This window comes from Passer domesticus, chromosome 5 (assembly GCF_036417665.1).
Source record: "Passer domesticus isolate bPasDom1 chromosome 5, bPasDom1.hap1, whole genome shotgun sequence".
Taxonomy (NCBI): domain Eukaryota; kingdom Metazoa; phylum Chordata; class Aves; order Passeriformes; family Passeridae; genus Passer; species Passer domesticus.
This window is the reverse complement of record NC_087478.1, coordinates 47660856-47674706: the sequence shown is the minus strand read 5'-3', so window position 1 is coordinate 47674706 and position 13851 is coordinate 47660856. Positions and strand designations below refer to the sequence as shown.

Sequence of the window (13851 nt, the reverse complement as noted above, 5' to 3'; positions counted from 1 at the left end):
CTCTGAGGAGAATTACTATAAGGTGAAAAGAGTTAGGGTTAAACTTAGAAAAAAATCTTTATGAGAAAAATTACAAAAAATTTTTAATTGTGATATTTAATACATTATGTAATTGGATAGCAAAACACTGCACTGACATAATCATCCTTTGGACACTGACACAGTGCTGGCTCTAGGACTGGGTCTATAAAATTCACTGTATTTAAGAGATATAACAATAAATTACATTTTAAAGCAGTATTTATAATTGAAACAGACAGTGAGGCACCATGGGCTCAATGACACTAAATTTCAGCTCCTTTCTCCTTCTCAGTTGTCCTGCTGCCTTAACTGCCTGGCAGCTTTGAGCCTTCTTCCCTAGCAGCAAGTGGAGCCATGAACCCCTATCTTCCTGGGACAGCTTATGCCTCAGCCTACCTGGTTGTTTCTCTGAAGCACCACCCAATATTTGGCTAACCAAAACCAGGCTGTTCAGATGGCCAGAAAGGAACAAGGAAGAATTTCCAGCTCCTCCATGTATGTGTTACCTTCACTTGCTGACTCATATCACGTATGCCATTTTAACAGCCATGACAGAGTTATCCATTAACAATGGCAAAAGGGAAAAAAAATCCTGTCTGGGTAAGTCTAACAATGAGATTTTTGAACAAAGGAAAAGTTAACAAGCAAGCTGCTTCTAGACCCAGAAGTGAGAATGTCTACTCTAGGCTTCAATGTATTCCTTCCACAGGATGCTGGGGAAACAGGTAGCACTGCAGGAGCAATGTGCAGTCCTTGCTTAGGAGCTTTTTGCAGATTCTGGTCTCAGACATGCTGGGGGGGAGCAGAACTGGCGGTGGTTAAAGCTCTGTATTGGGTTTTTTCCTCCCAAGACTATAAAGAGGCTGTGGCTTTTTAAAGGAATCTCAGTTTTTCATAATTTAGGCAGAAATATCATGGCAGCACAGGCTGAGAACTCTCAGCCTGTGGTTCAACTAGGAGTTGTTGGCATTCCAGTGAAAATTTTTAGAAATGCAGTTCTTTCCAGGGAAATAGCTCACCACAATCTTTTTTTTTGTGAGTAAACTAGGCCAATATGAACAATATTTTGTGAGAGGGAAAGAGGCTCAGCTTCTTTTTCTTCCCAGCTTCTGTCTCTATGTGCCTTTAGGATATTAATGCAAAATAGGATCAGCCACTGATCCAAGTTCAGATTATATGATCCGACTCTTGTACCAGGAAATAGTTAGCAGAAGTCAGGTCAACTCTTATCATGTGAATATTTCACTCAGGTAGTGCTTTAAGTTGGGGGATAATATGCTTTGCTCTTTCAGTCTAATGTGCACAGAGAGTGTAACATACAACATCTGTTTTGCCTATGGGAGCTACAACCAGGGCCTCTGTAATTAATAGCATTACATCTCTGCCATGAGCACCCAGCAAATTATTAGAGTCATTCAGAGAAAGCACAGCTGCTAATGGCACAGCAGGGGGTTGGGTTTGAGCTTTTTCTACAAGGCTTGTTCCAGTCTACAAAATCTGTGGTTCCTGGCACTACCTATGAACATCCTTCCTTACCACCTCTTGGCAGAATGACCATTTCTATTGGGTGGCCTCTGCGAAGTTTGTGGTGGCATTTCCGTGCTGTTGTCCTAATACATCATCAGGATCTGCTTAACAATTTTAGCATTGTTTTTTGGATGGACAAGGTTTGATATGGAATCCACAGTTCTGCTGTGGAGCCGGGTCTGGCTGGCTCCTCTCAAGCTGTGCCCTTGCTCCATCAGCCCAGTTGCTCGTGTCTCCCTGTCCTCAGCAGGACAGAGAGGCATGGCCCTACTGACAGCTCAGGAATGTCCTCACATCCCCATGCACCTGCTCCTGTCACAGAGGCTTTAATCTCCAAATGTCCTTCTAACTCTTCCCCCTGTGGATTTGCAGAGGTACCAGCCTGGAGGCAGAAGCCTCAGCCTCTGGTGTGCTTGTTGCACTGACCAATTGTCAGAGTCCATATGGTGCCACTGACGCTCCTGTGATGCATTGCAGTATCTGGTATGTATATTGCTTCCTAATTTATGCTTTATCCTCTTCTTTTTTCCAGAAGATGAGCTGCTTAACAGCTACATGGGTGTTACTGTGGTGACTGTAACCAAGCAAAACCATGCAGTTTGTACTGAGATAGTTCTACATTTGTGGACTTGGAGATGATTAAGAAATGTTTAAGGGCTTGTTGTGTTTTTTTGGTCTTCCCTGCAGAACAGACAGAGGTTTCTCATTAATTTTCACACCATGAAGTAGAAAGGTATCATTCATCTTCAAATGTGCAAGTGTATTAATATCTATACACAAACATCACACATTAGGCAAACAAATGTTGTGACTTCTAGCTAGTTAGAGATTTAAAAGATGTTTTCTCAAACCGTAATTAAGATTGTTTAAATATTTGACTCTTCATTTCTTTGTGCTTTGTTTGAATTTCTTCTTCTTTCTAGAAGTTCCAAGGTTTATAAGTCTCCATGTTTGAATAAATGCATCATCTCTAATGTATCTTACTGTAAGTTACTGCTGTATAACCTTACCTTTGCTTCCATCTTCAGGAATTTTTTTTCACTTTTATAATATAATTTCCCTGCAGTATGAGGCTTTTATGGGAGACAGCATTCTGTGATTCTCACCTGAGGAGTGCCTTTGCAAAAAAAGGTGAGAATGTGCAATCTGAAAGATGTGATTATTACTCTTGCAGCTTAAAACTGTAAACTGTGAGTTTTGAACTCAAATGCACCATTCTAACTTAGGTTTTTAGGGATATAAAATTGAAAAAGTATAGCAATTAATGGAATTTAGGATTGTAGTACAAACTTAAATTACTAATAAACTGATAACTATAAATTAATCTCAGCAATTAGACATAAAAGCTATTTTCCTCTAGTGTGCAACTCTTTAAAATTTTACTAAACTTTACTAATAAATTGGGAGACTGATAACCTGTTTCTCTAAGCTCATTTGAGACAAGAATTGCACCAAATGCCATATTTCTGAAGGACTCAATCTTTAAATTATTCATAAGCTAATAGAAGACTGAGTTGAAATCCTCCACAACATTGCCTATATTCTGTTAATACCCTGAATGAAAGGGTAGGAGGGAGATCTTTCATCAAGTACTTTGAGCACCTTTCTATTACAGCCACTGCATTTCACCTCCTCAGTTTAGTGCTGAGCCTGGTACTTTGTGTGTGACAGCAACAGATCCCTCAGCGAGGCATCAAGCCTTGGTCAGAAGGCTCATGGAGGGAGAAGGATAAGGTGGAGAATGGCTGCTTTCAGTCATCTGCTCCTGCTGTGACCCATCCCACCCTCAAAAATTTATGCACTTCTTTCCCCCACCCCAATAAGTATTCCCTTTATTCCCTGAATCATCTGGCTTTCCCCCACCCCCAATAATGCCACCCTGAACAGGCATTATAGGGAGGATAAGGAGCAGCTTTATATGTTTAATGAACCTGCTCTGGGTTCAGTGTAGCCTTGACAGTGGAACTGTGACTGTACTTCTGTGAAAATGTCTACAACTGTGAAATTCATTCACATTTCTGAGTCCACAGAGTTGCACAACAGGGCCATTCACAGTTTAGCAAGAAGAACAAAGAACCAGAGAGGAAAGAAAGAAAATGAGCAGTGAAGAGACATATGTGTTGCATGATTCTCTCCTCTGGTAGAAAAGATCTTGGATGTGTACAAACACGAAAAAGAAAATCAAGTCTTGTGGTAAATAGTGCCATCTCCTTTTTTTCCCCCCCTTATGTACTTAACATAATTTTGGTGTGTTTGAAAAATTAAGTGTAATGATACAAAAAGGGCTGCAAAGTGACTCCTCTGGAACTGGATCCATACTACACTGGGATCTGCCCTGCCTGCCCCTCTTTTTGCCATCATGTTTGTTCCCTTAAAATAAGCAACTGTGCAAGACACAAGCATTGTCCAGACATTATCTAAGTATTCCCTTTATTCCCTGAATCATCTGGCTTTGGTCACAGACTGCTCATGCCAACACAAAGTGAAATAAAACTTCAAACCTGAAGAGTAAGTAGAAAGGAGAGAACCAAGTAATCCTGTGAATTAATGTTGCCTTTTGGGTGACATTCTGCATTCAGGATGTGGTGTTTCAGGAAAGGCCCAACCTTGTGCATGTTCTGTTACTTTTGATCACTTCAACCACCTCAATGGCAAAGGCCTTGCCTTAAAATCCTCATTTTTTCTTGCTATTGCTTTACATTTGAAATCTAACAGGCACAATACAAACTTTGTGTACCTCCAACTTTTCCCCATGCCACTTGGTATACTTGCATTGATCTGGCTACAGTAGTAGATTCAAGAGATAAGAGATATACATGTGGCAGAGATGTTTTCATCCTGTCACCTGGTATTTTCAGAACATTTCCATTGGAAAGCTTGCTTTAGATTGTATGCTGGAAGAGATGAATGCCACTGAATGTAGTTAAAAGGAGGGATGACCTTTTAAAGGACCTGTAACCTGGATTTGCCCTGGAAAAATTTATGGGGAAGGTCTGATGTGGGCATCTTGTCCCAACCCCAAGCACTAACCAAGAGGATGTCTCTGTGAAATATTATTCCACACCTGAAGGAGAAAGGTTGTGAGCCTATGTACACACACCATGTGCTTTTCTGCACACTTCCCTTTTCAATTCAAACAGGAGGAAGAAGATACACACTTACATTCCTTTCTTCAGTAATTAATTGAAGAGAAGTGCCTAAATCACAGAGCAATTTCAAACTGAGCACTCAGTGATGGATAATTCCTATTGCTTGTTTGGAATTATTACTTTATCTTCTCAAGCCAGTCATGTCATTATTGTGTTCTCTTTTCAGGCTCTTCCAGTCAATCTCTTGTAACCTGCTTGCACACAAATCATTATTTCATTTTATCTGAAGGTGGCTGGACTGATGATAATATTTAATCCATTTCAGGAAGTTTTACAGGTCATCAGCATCAAGGAAAAACAATTTCCCTTAGCTTCTTTACTAAGTGTGTTATTTTTTCAATAAAGTATTCTTTTACCACAAAATAGAAGCATTATTGAAATTTATACTTGTTGCAGATATCATATCCTCTTCCACTAACTTTGAAATAGTTACATAAACTAGAAGATTAAAAACATTTTTTATGATAAAAATCTGGGCAAGGAAGAAGTAGATTCTTTATTTCTAGATTTTTTATGCAATAAACACATTTTTTTAAAGAGTAACATTTTAGGCAGAAGATAAGTGATTAGGAAAATTTAACAATATGAATTGCAATTAATTTTGTAGCTGTTCAATATATAATGATTTAAAAGCATCCTTTTCACTGCTCCTAGGTGTAAAATCTCCCAAGTAAAGAGCTGAGGTTAGACTAGTCTTGAACTGGCATGTTCCAGTGGAAGTGTGATTTCTGTACAGGCTGCTAGTACGTATCATACCCTCAGCTGGCCTCCATAAAAAGGCCAGCTGAAGTATTGCTGAGCCTGTGGAAATAGGAACAAGTGTTTCCAGTGTTATCCCAGCAATGTTTTAGTTGCTAGTAAAGGACTTTTGCTCCCATGAATTCCAGTCTTGATGGAAGTGACTGATGTTCTCTGTCATACTCCAATGAGTATTTGAAACATTAAGAATTAATGATGCATTCAAATAATGGAAAACATTTCTTCCAGCTGATCTGGCTGCCCCTTTACTGGAAGGATCACTCTCCATGTGAGGGTGGCTGTGACTGTGCTGGTAGGGTGCAATGGGCAACAGGCTCCCTATTTTGCATGTGGGGCAGAAGGAAATGTCCATTCTGTGAGAATGCAAGGTCCTTCTTGCATGTCTCTATGAATGTAGTACTGCTAATGGCAGAAGCCACAATTCCCTTTGTAATTAAAATGCTCAATGTTACAATAAAAAGATGCTTTCTTCATTTATTCTGCAATTTTAGTTAAAATAAACTAGTACAATGAGTTTAGCCTAAAGCATGCAGTGATTATGGAGAAACACTTCATCCGTATGTTATATGTTTTCTTGGGGAAAAAAAGAAAACTTGACAGCTTTCCATCTGTTTTCTGTGCTTCACAGTAAATTAAAAAGTAATAATAAAAAAGAATAATAAAAATTTGTTGCCTTTTAATATACTCTTTCCCTCACCATTCAGAAGTTGAAATGTCCCCAATGTAAATTCAAAGCCAGCACACAGATATGTACTCTGCTTTGCACACCTACTCTTTTCCATGTAATATGAATAAAGCATGCAAAATACTGCCACAATCATCTGTTAAAAAGTAGTATTGTTCACAGCCATTCTATAGAAGTCCTTCAGATGTGGAGCAGCCTACTGCATAGCCACAGAGTTTAGAGGATAGAATGACATTAGTACTACTCATGTTCAGGTTCCCTGAATTTAAATTCAGAGGCAGTTTTTACCAGGTGGGACAGAGGACTCACTTCCATCTCAGAGAAACGTGTCTTTGAAAATTACATGCATACCTTGGTGGCATATGCCTGGGAATCATGAAGAGAGAGAAAAAAAATTAGCTTTGCAAATTTGTACGCATTGTCGTGGGGACAGGACATTTTCATGCTTATTATCCCAAATCGTGGTTTCTGTCCCCTGCTCCGTTTGTTGTGTCTATCGTTTTTGTCCTTCCCCCCCCCCCTGCCTTGGGGCTGGGCTTTTTGCATGCTTGCTTGGCCGGCTGGCTGCTTGCTTGCTCTTCTAGCTTTGCTTCTCTTTCTTTTTTTCTTGCTTTTTTAGCTCGCTTGTTTTTTCGCCATTTTTTTTTTCCTTTCCCCGGTTTCTGTTGTTCCCTTCCTTCCCTTTCCCCCCCCCCCCCCCCCTTTTCCCCCCCGAAGATATCGGACCGGCACCGGGCAAGGGGCTCTGTCCGGGGTCTGCAAGAGAAGCTTCGTACCCTCCGCAGCGAAGAGAGAAACGGCTCGACCCCTTGGACTGGTGAAACATCTGTTGCCATCTCGGGCTATTTCTCTTGTGCTGGGAGTGTTTTTTTGTTGTTCTTTAATAAACAAGCTTTTTCCACTTCCCCTCTGAAGAAATTCTTCCCGAACCCAGTGGTGGGGAGGGGGGAAGGTGCGGAGGGTTTTGTTTCCTATAAGGGGCTCCTTTGGAGATATTTTCCCTAATTTGTCCTAAACCAGTTCACGCATGTATGATTTCTTGTCCTGGAAATAATTTGATGTTTTTTTCATATACTTTTGAATTTGCAGAGAGATGGTTTCTATGGAGTTCCCTGGTGTAAGTTACATTAGCATTTTATAGGCTGCCCCTGTAAACTCTTGAGTTTCATGGCTCTCATTATTAGTTTTTAATATAGCACAGTTCATACTGGCTCTTACTGCTGTCTAATTTTGGTTGGGTTTTTTTGGTGGCTCCTCAGCTGCAAGGAATGTGGTCGATCCTTTTTTGAAACTTTTCTTGTCTGTGTAAACCTGCTATTGGTGTCCTTTTTCTTCCTTGCCTATTGTAACGCTCAAAGAACTTAAATTGCTTGGATTTGTCATGAAGGTCAATTATTCTAGATAGCAAACCCAGATCTCATATTACAGATGGAAATCCAGAATTTTTAGATGACAAATGGAAGTCTCTTCTACCTTTGCACCATTATTTTTTATTTTGGTTTTTCCACAGATCTAGAAATCCACAGTTGAATTGTCTAAATAAATTATTTTAGTAAATAGTGCTTCTTGTTCAAAGAACACATGCAAGTAATTCCCAGCCAAATGTTAGTAATTGACTTCTAAGTTAATGTGCTTTTTGAAGCGATCCCAGTATCACTCTTCTCTTTTGGGCATCAGAAATTGTTTAAAGCAACATGTGGTTTCTCACCTTTCTGTAAGAAAAAGGCAATTTCTACATAGGGTGAAGAAAAATGTAATTTAAATAAAAGTGTGTTTTATTTTGGATACTAATGTCTATAGCATCAGCTCTCCTGAACAGAGAGAAAACATTTTCTACCTAAAAAGACCTTCTTAATGGTTATTCTTGTTACATTTCTATAGACAATTCAGATAGCTTTATAAGATACTGAGAGGAGCAAAGCTTATGATTTCACAAGTCTTATGAGGAAAGGATGTTCTCTCTTGTGCATTAATTTGTTTCAGCAGAATTCCTGGGAATCTGTCCAGCTATATGTAGTAAATGTTTCACATACCAATAAAGTGATTCCTCAGCAATTCAACCACTCAGCACAAATGAGGCTTAATTTATGATGGATATCTGCACCTGTTAAACAGTGAAATAGGCTCCTGACATAAGTGATTCTTTCATGCTGTTATTTCTCTATTTTTTTTTTTAAAGATCATATCTACCTAGATTCACCCCAAGACACTTTTAATGATCATGATTTCAAAAACATATCCACATTTTGAAATTTCATATTGAAGAAGGAATATATGTGATTTTGAGCTAAAATCATACGTATATATGAAGGGTTTAGATCAAAACCATTAAAGGTAGGCATAAAACGTGCCTATTACTGAATTAAGCACTTGTTTTGTATATCTAATGATAAAATCAATATGAGGCTCCATCAGAGGACAGCTCCATTACCCTCCATCTTGCTAGCATTCAATCAAAAGATTGAATTTGCAAACTTCAAGGGGGAGAAATGTTTCTCCATATTTTGACAATCCATATTACACTAATTCAGACAGCTTTTATACAGAGCTGCACCAGTTTACTCAAGCATTGCTTTCAATATAATTTCATTAAATCAATGCAAAAGGTTGTGTTGACCTTTTAAGTATATATTTAAATCAGATCAGTGGAGCTTAAATCGATTGGGAACTGATTTTAGACAACTCTTAAGGCAAATAAGTGTGTCCACATGGGGCTCCTCAGCTGTTCAACGAGTTGATGTGAAATCCAATTTAAATTAAGCCACTGCAAACAAAGCACTGTTGTGTTGTAGGTGAGTCCCAAATGTGCCCTCCAAGTTCTTCGAGAACTTTCCTTCTAACTTGAACAGAGAGCCTAAGGGAGATACAGTTAATGCAGTGAAAGCTGATCATCCCTGTCAGGAAAGCTGTAAAAGGCTTCCAAACAAACATCCAGGTTCAGCCAGAAGCTGTGTTTGTAAATCTGTTCCCTATTGTTTTTTACTCTTTTCTCTTGGCAGCTGTAACTGTAGTGAACAAGGCAGAAATGCCACCACTCACAGATTCTGGCAGGAGGAAGCCTCCTCCATATCTCACAGGTTTCAAAGATCCAAAGTGAGTTTAAAGAAAATCCCTTCTAGTTCGTGATTGCTAGGGATTGGGATACCCGAGGTTTTCAACCTTTAGTTTGCCTTTGGTGTTTTCATAGTATAAATAATTCCACTCTCCTAAAACATCACTGAAGATCTTTACAGAACTGCAGAGAGGCCCCTTGATCTTCACAACCCTTAAGTCTACTGGGGAATTTCAAAGGTTTTGCTCTAAGAGCAAAGACATGGGAGATGCAAAATGAATTTCACTCCATATTGATTGGTAATGCAAATCAGATGGAATAAAATGGGTATTTGTAGAAGGGAAAGATTACCTGATAATTTCTACCTTTCAACAAACCTGTAACCTTAGTTTTAATGACTGAGTTTAAAGACACCAACCACCATAGAATCATACAGTAAAATGGGCTGTGAGAGAAAACAGGGGTGAAAGCAGTAAATAGGAGGAAATACTACAGTAAATTGAGGGAAAACTGGTATAGTATAAGCAACTACCTGAATTATTAATCCAATAACATGGGAATGCAAGTTTCACTCCTGAAATTCTGGCAGCTATTGGTTCCTCAACCTCTCCCACCCACTCTTATCCAGATAAATTATCATCTGCTCCATTACTTTTCCAGGCCTAGAACTGAGGAAAGTAAGTGAACATTTTTCCTTATATTCTCCAAAATGTTTTAATTATTTGACAGATTTGCTGTTTGAAAGAAGAGTTTTAAGGGCTCTTCTTCAGTTTCACACCCTGTTCTAACAGAAAGTTGCTGTTTGATGGGCATTTTGGAGCTCTCTTTGCCAGTCCAAACCCCAGCAGGAGAGAAGTAAATACAAAGGTATGTTCTTGTATGAACAAAGGGAGGTAAGGGAATGGACCTTTGTTTTGTCTCCTCCCTGGCTTCAAAAGGGTCTGGTGGTGCCTGCTAATGGGTGTGTGGGGTACTGTTAGATTTCTGGCCTCTTTCCAGATTTCCTAGTTCCTCAAAATTACTTACAATATTCCCATTCAAACTTGTGCAATTGATTATCTTTAATGGTTGCAAACTCACAAAAGGTTACAGCCTGTGAGTGAACTTGAACATAAGGATCTTCCATGATAAACTCATGGATATTTCTATATATTCAGGTATAGGAATTAACTCTGTGGTAATAAGTGGAGTAAACTCAGAACTTTCTGTGTCTTGCTGAAACCTCCCCAGGCTGTTGCATCTTGTTCTATTCTTTTATTTTATAAAGTCTTGTGGACTGCAGGTTAGTGGGAGTGTGTTCCTAATGCTAGATGTGGCTCTTTCCTCTTTCTCGTAGCACAGGTCAGTGAATCCTTAAACTGGATTAAGAAATAAAATTTATGAATGTGGTGAGCAGAAGAGGAAAGAAAAAAACCCAAAAACCCCCACCATGACTGGAGGGGAGAGAAGAAGGGATTATGTCACTTTGCAGTGATAAATTACTAAAAGCAAAAACTACCAAAAGTAAAAATTACCAAAGCAGTAGGCTCTGCACTTACACTTGCTTCTCTGCTTGCTTCTATTTTCTGCATTTCCTGCAGCTGTCAGAATTGGGGAGCTCCAGTGTTCTGCTCAGTGAAAGCTTGCTGCCTCAAATGGCCCTTCTTTCAACTGATGTTCTGGAGATGCAGTTGTGCTGAGTCGGAAATTAAAAGAAAGAGTGTTTAACACAGCAAGATACATTCAAGGTATGTTCAGTATAGAACTGGCAGAGAAACCTCTCTTGTGGGATTTGCTTGTGGGACCTAGATGCTGTAATGAACTTTCCAGTGAAGTCCAGAGCAAGGCTAACATCAGTATAATGTCTTTATCTAGGCATCCATAACAGAAAGTGATTAAATGCCAGAACCACTTTCAATCCTGCCTTCTGAGGACTATCTGAGTCGGGTACAACAACTTTTTGTTACTTCTGGTATGGGAGGCAGAGGATTGATGGCTCCCTCACTCTTGGCTTCTTTTGTAATATCCGTGTAGTTTTTGTACTAGAAATTGCCTTGTCTTTGGGCCACCTATTTTTTCCTATTCCTTTGTGTCTTTCTAAGAAGAAATTATATAAAATTAGGGGGTTTTTTTGCCCTGAATTCACATCTGAACTCACTTCAACATGTCCCCTGCCTAAAACCAAACAAAACCAACAGTAACAACAAAACCCACCAAAAAAAAAAGTGACAGAAAAACTTGAATCTTCACAGTTTTCAACTGTCAAATGGTGCCTTTGCCACCAGGGACTTCACCAAGCTGCTTTTACTGACAGCAGCATCTTTCCTATTGTGACAAAGAAGGATGGCAAAGGCTAATGAATTGTGTCTTACTGAGCAGGGCCTACAGTTAGGAACTTGATTCCATTAAGAGATCTTTGGAGGAATTTTGGGATACTATATTTATTGGGGAAATAACAAAGAATATAGGAAGACAAATGCAAAGCTACAGATCAATGGTTGACACCTTCTTTTCAAAAATAATCAACATCTTTGACTCAGTGGAGGTAGCTTCCAGACCTTTCTCTTTTTAAATTTTTTTAGGTTGATTTTAGTGCTTGTTCCCTCTGTATGACTCTCTCCCCACGTTCAAGACTGTCAGGGAAAAGCTGTAGATAAGAATATGTGTAAACAGTGTTTTAGTGTCTCCCACACAGCAGTCTGGAACTGCCTCCCCTCATGTTTCTGAAGGTTCATGGATTTCCCAAATCAGTAGGAGTTTATTGATTTATATGCAGGCAAGCTTGTGTTACTACTTTGGTTACTCTTGTGCTTTTTCCTGGCTACTGCTAATTAGCCTGGCAGATCTTCCAGTGTTGCTTACATGCAGTAGTAAATGAATGTAACTTGTATTGAGTTATCATAACATTCTCCTTTTTTTTTTTGGATACTTCTTAAAAGGATAAAAGCCACTTTACCACTTTGAAAACTCTTATCTGAGAAATGAAAGAGATCCAGATTGTGACCTGATACTCAGATGGTGCAGTCTCCTGCACCTGGACTATCCCACAGCCTCTTGTCACCTCATGCAGTTCTTCTGGGATATTCAGGTCACTCCCTTGCTGCTGCTTTCCTGCTAGTTACCCTCTGAAAGGCTTGTCCTCTCTCTCAAATACAATCCTACTGTGGCAAATAGGTATGATTCGTGCTGACAAAATTGAAACAGTAATCAATATTGATCCAGTAATTAATATTTGGAAATAATAAAACAGTTAAAGGTGTAATGTCAAGAAAGAAAGGGAGAGGAGGGGTTCCCCCCCCCACCTTCTCCTGCAGATGTTCAGAACAGGAAGAAGCAAGAGATAACTATTTCTAAATTTAGTTGGAAGAGAGGAGAATTTGGTTGGACACCAGGAAAATGTTAATTATATGAGATTTATTGCTTTAATGTTAGAACATAATATTGGCTTATACTATACCAGCTTGGTGTGCAGGTGTAATTAATCCAAAAGGTGAACTACAGAACACTGAGGAAGAGGAGAGGCCTTCCTCAAAGATGACCCCCAAAGAGTGGCACGACCCCCTAAAAGAATGGTGGAGTATGAGTGGTAAAGGTGATGATGAGGGCAGTGATACAAGTGTGACAAATCGAAGATGGGAGGAGAGGGTAATGACATACAGCATAAAAAGGGAATTTTGGCTTGACAAGCTGGTACGTGAGGTGATGGGGTCAAGCCCTGCACTCCGTACCCTGCGTGGTTATTTTTTGCTTATGCATTATTATCAGAACCAAATGATTCCTTATTTTAACCAAATGATATTGTCAATATTTCAAGTGTATTCAATTTTATATATATATATTGAGCTACTTAATTAAAATTGCTGTTACATTTAATTTCATTTGTTTGGTTTTTTTAATTGGATAATTAGGTACTACCATGTCTCTGACATCTCATTGGGATCCCAGCTCAGGTTAAAGGTTTTCTCTCTTCCATCTTCCAAGCTCTCACTCTTCCCTGTGTATACAGATGATTTGGTTTTTAGTGTTTTTTTTTTTTAATTATTTTTCTTTTTTGGGGTGTTTTTTTTTGTTTCTTTTTTGGGTTTTTTTGTGTGGTTTTTTTTGTTGTTGTTTTTTTGTGGGTTTTTGTTTGTTTGTTTGTTTGTTTTTCTCAGTTGCTGTAGGCAGTCTCACCCTCTGCTTCTTCAGCCTTGCGAGTAACAGCGGTGCCCAGGCTCCAGCTGCCCTTGGGCCCTCGTGCTGCCTCCCCAGGCTGCAGGCGGCATGGAGAGTCCTGGCTCCCCCGGGCCCCTCCGTGCAGCTGGGAGCCTGGCTGCCTGTGGGACGTGTCCTTTCCTCCGAGCAGAAGCCGGGATGCTGCTTTCTCTCGGGAGGTGGCAGCACAGCCAGACGCGATCAGCGTATGCAGTTTGACGCCCAGAACTGCAAAGCGGTGGCAGGGAGGTGGGGTTGATGTTGGTAGAGCTCCTTAGCTGGGAGCAAGGATTAGGATGGGGAGCACAGGGGTGCTCATGCATAGCAGGGATAGCTTGAAGCCCTTTCTCGAGGCGGAATGGAATCAGCCCAGCATCCTCACGGTGACATACTGGGATCCCTCTGTCCTGACCTGTTCCTCTGTATCGGCTGCAGCTGATTGTTGGGTGTGGTGTGGGGCTTGAGATGCCCGCTGTGGGGACAGT

The 13851-nt window shown here is 39.9% G+C and overlaps 2 long non-coding RNA genes across 2 annotated transcripts in view; both read right to left on the bottom strand.

The window, feature by feature from the left end:
• Positions 1-13851, bottom strand: part of LOC135300562 (uncharacterized) — a 35484-nt gene that overhangs the window by 17912 nt on the left and 3721 nt on the right. Inside the window, exon 2 of the long non-coding RNA XR_010362369.1 lies at positions 10732-10868. This is a non-coding gene — a long non-coding RNA (uncharacterized LOC135300562). The remainder of the gene's footprint in view (positions 1-10731; positions 10869-13851) is intronic.
• Positions 58-6554, bottom strand: LOC135300565 (uncharacterized). Its single transcript, XR_010362376.1, has 2 exons — positions 4711-6554; positions 58-2229 (listed from the first exon to the last, which is right to left on the bottom strand). It is a non-coding gene; the product is annotated as an uncharacterized LOC135300565 (long non-coding RNA).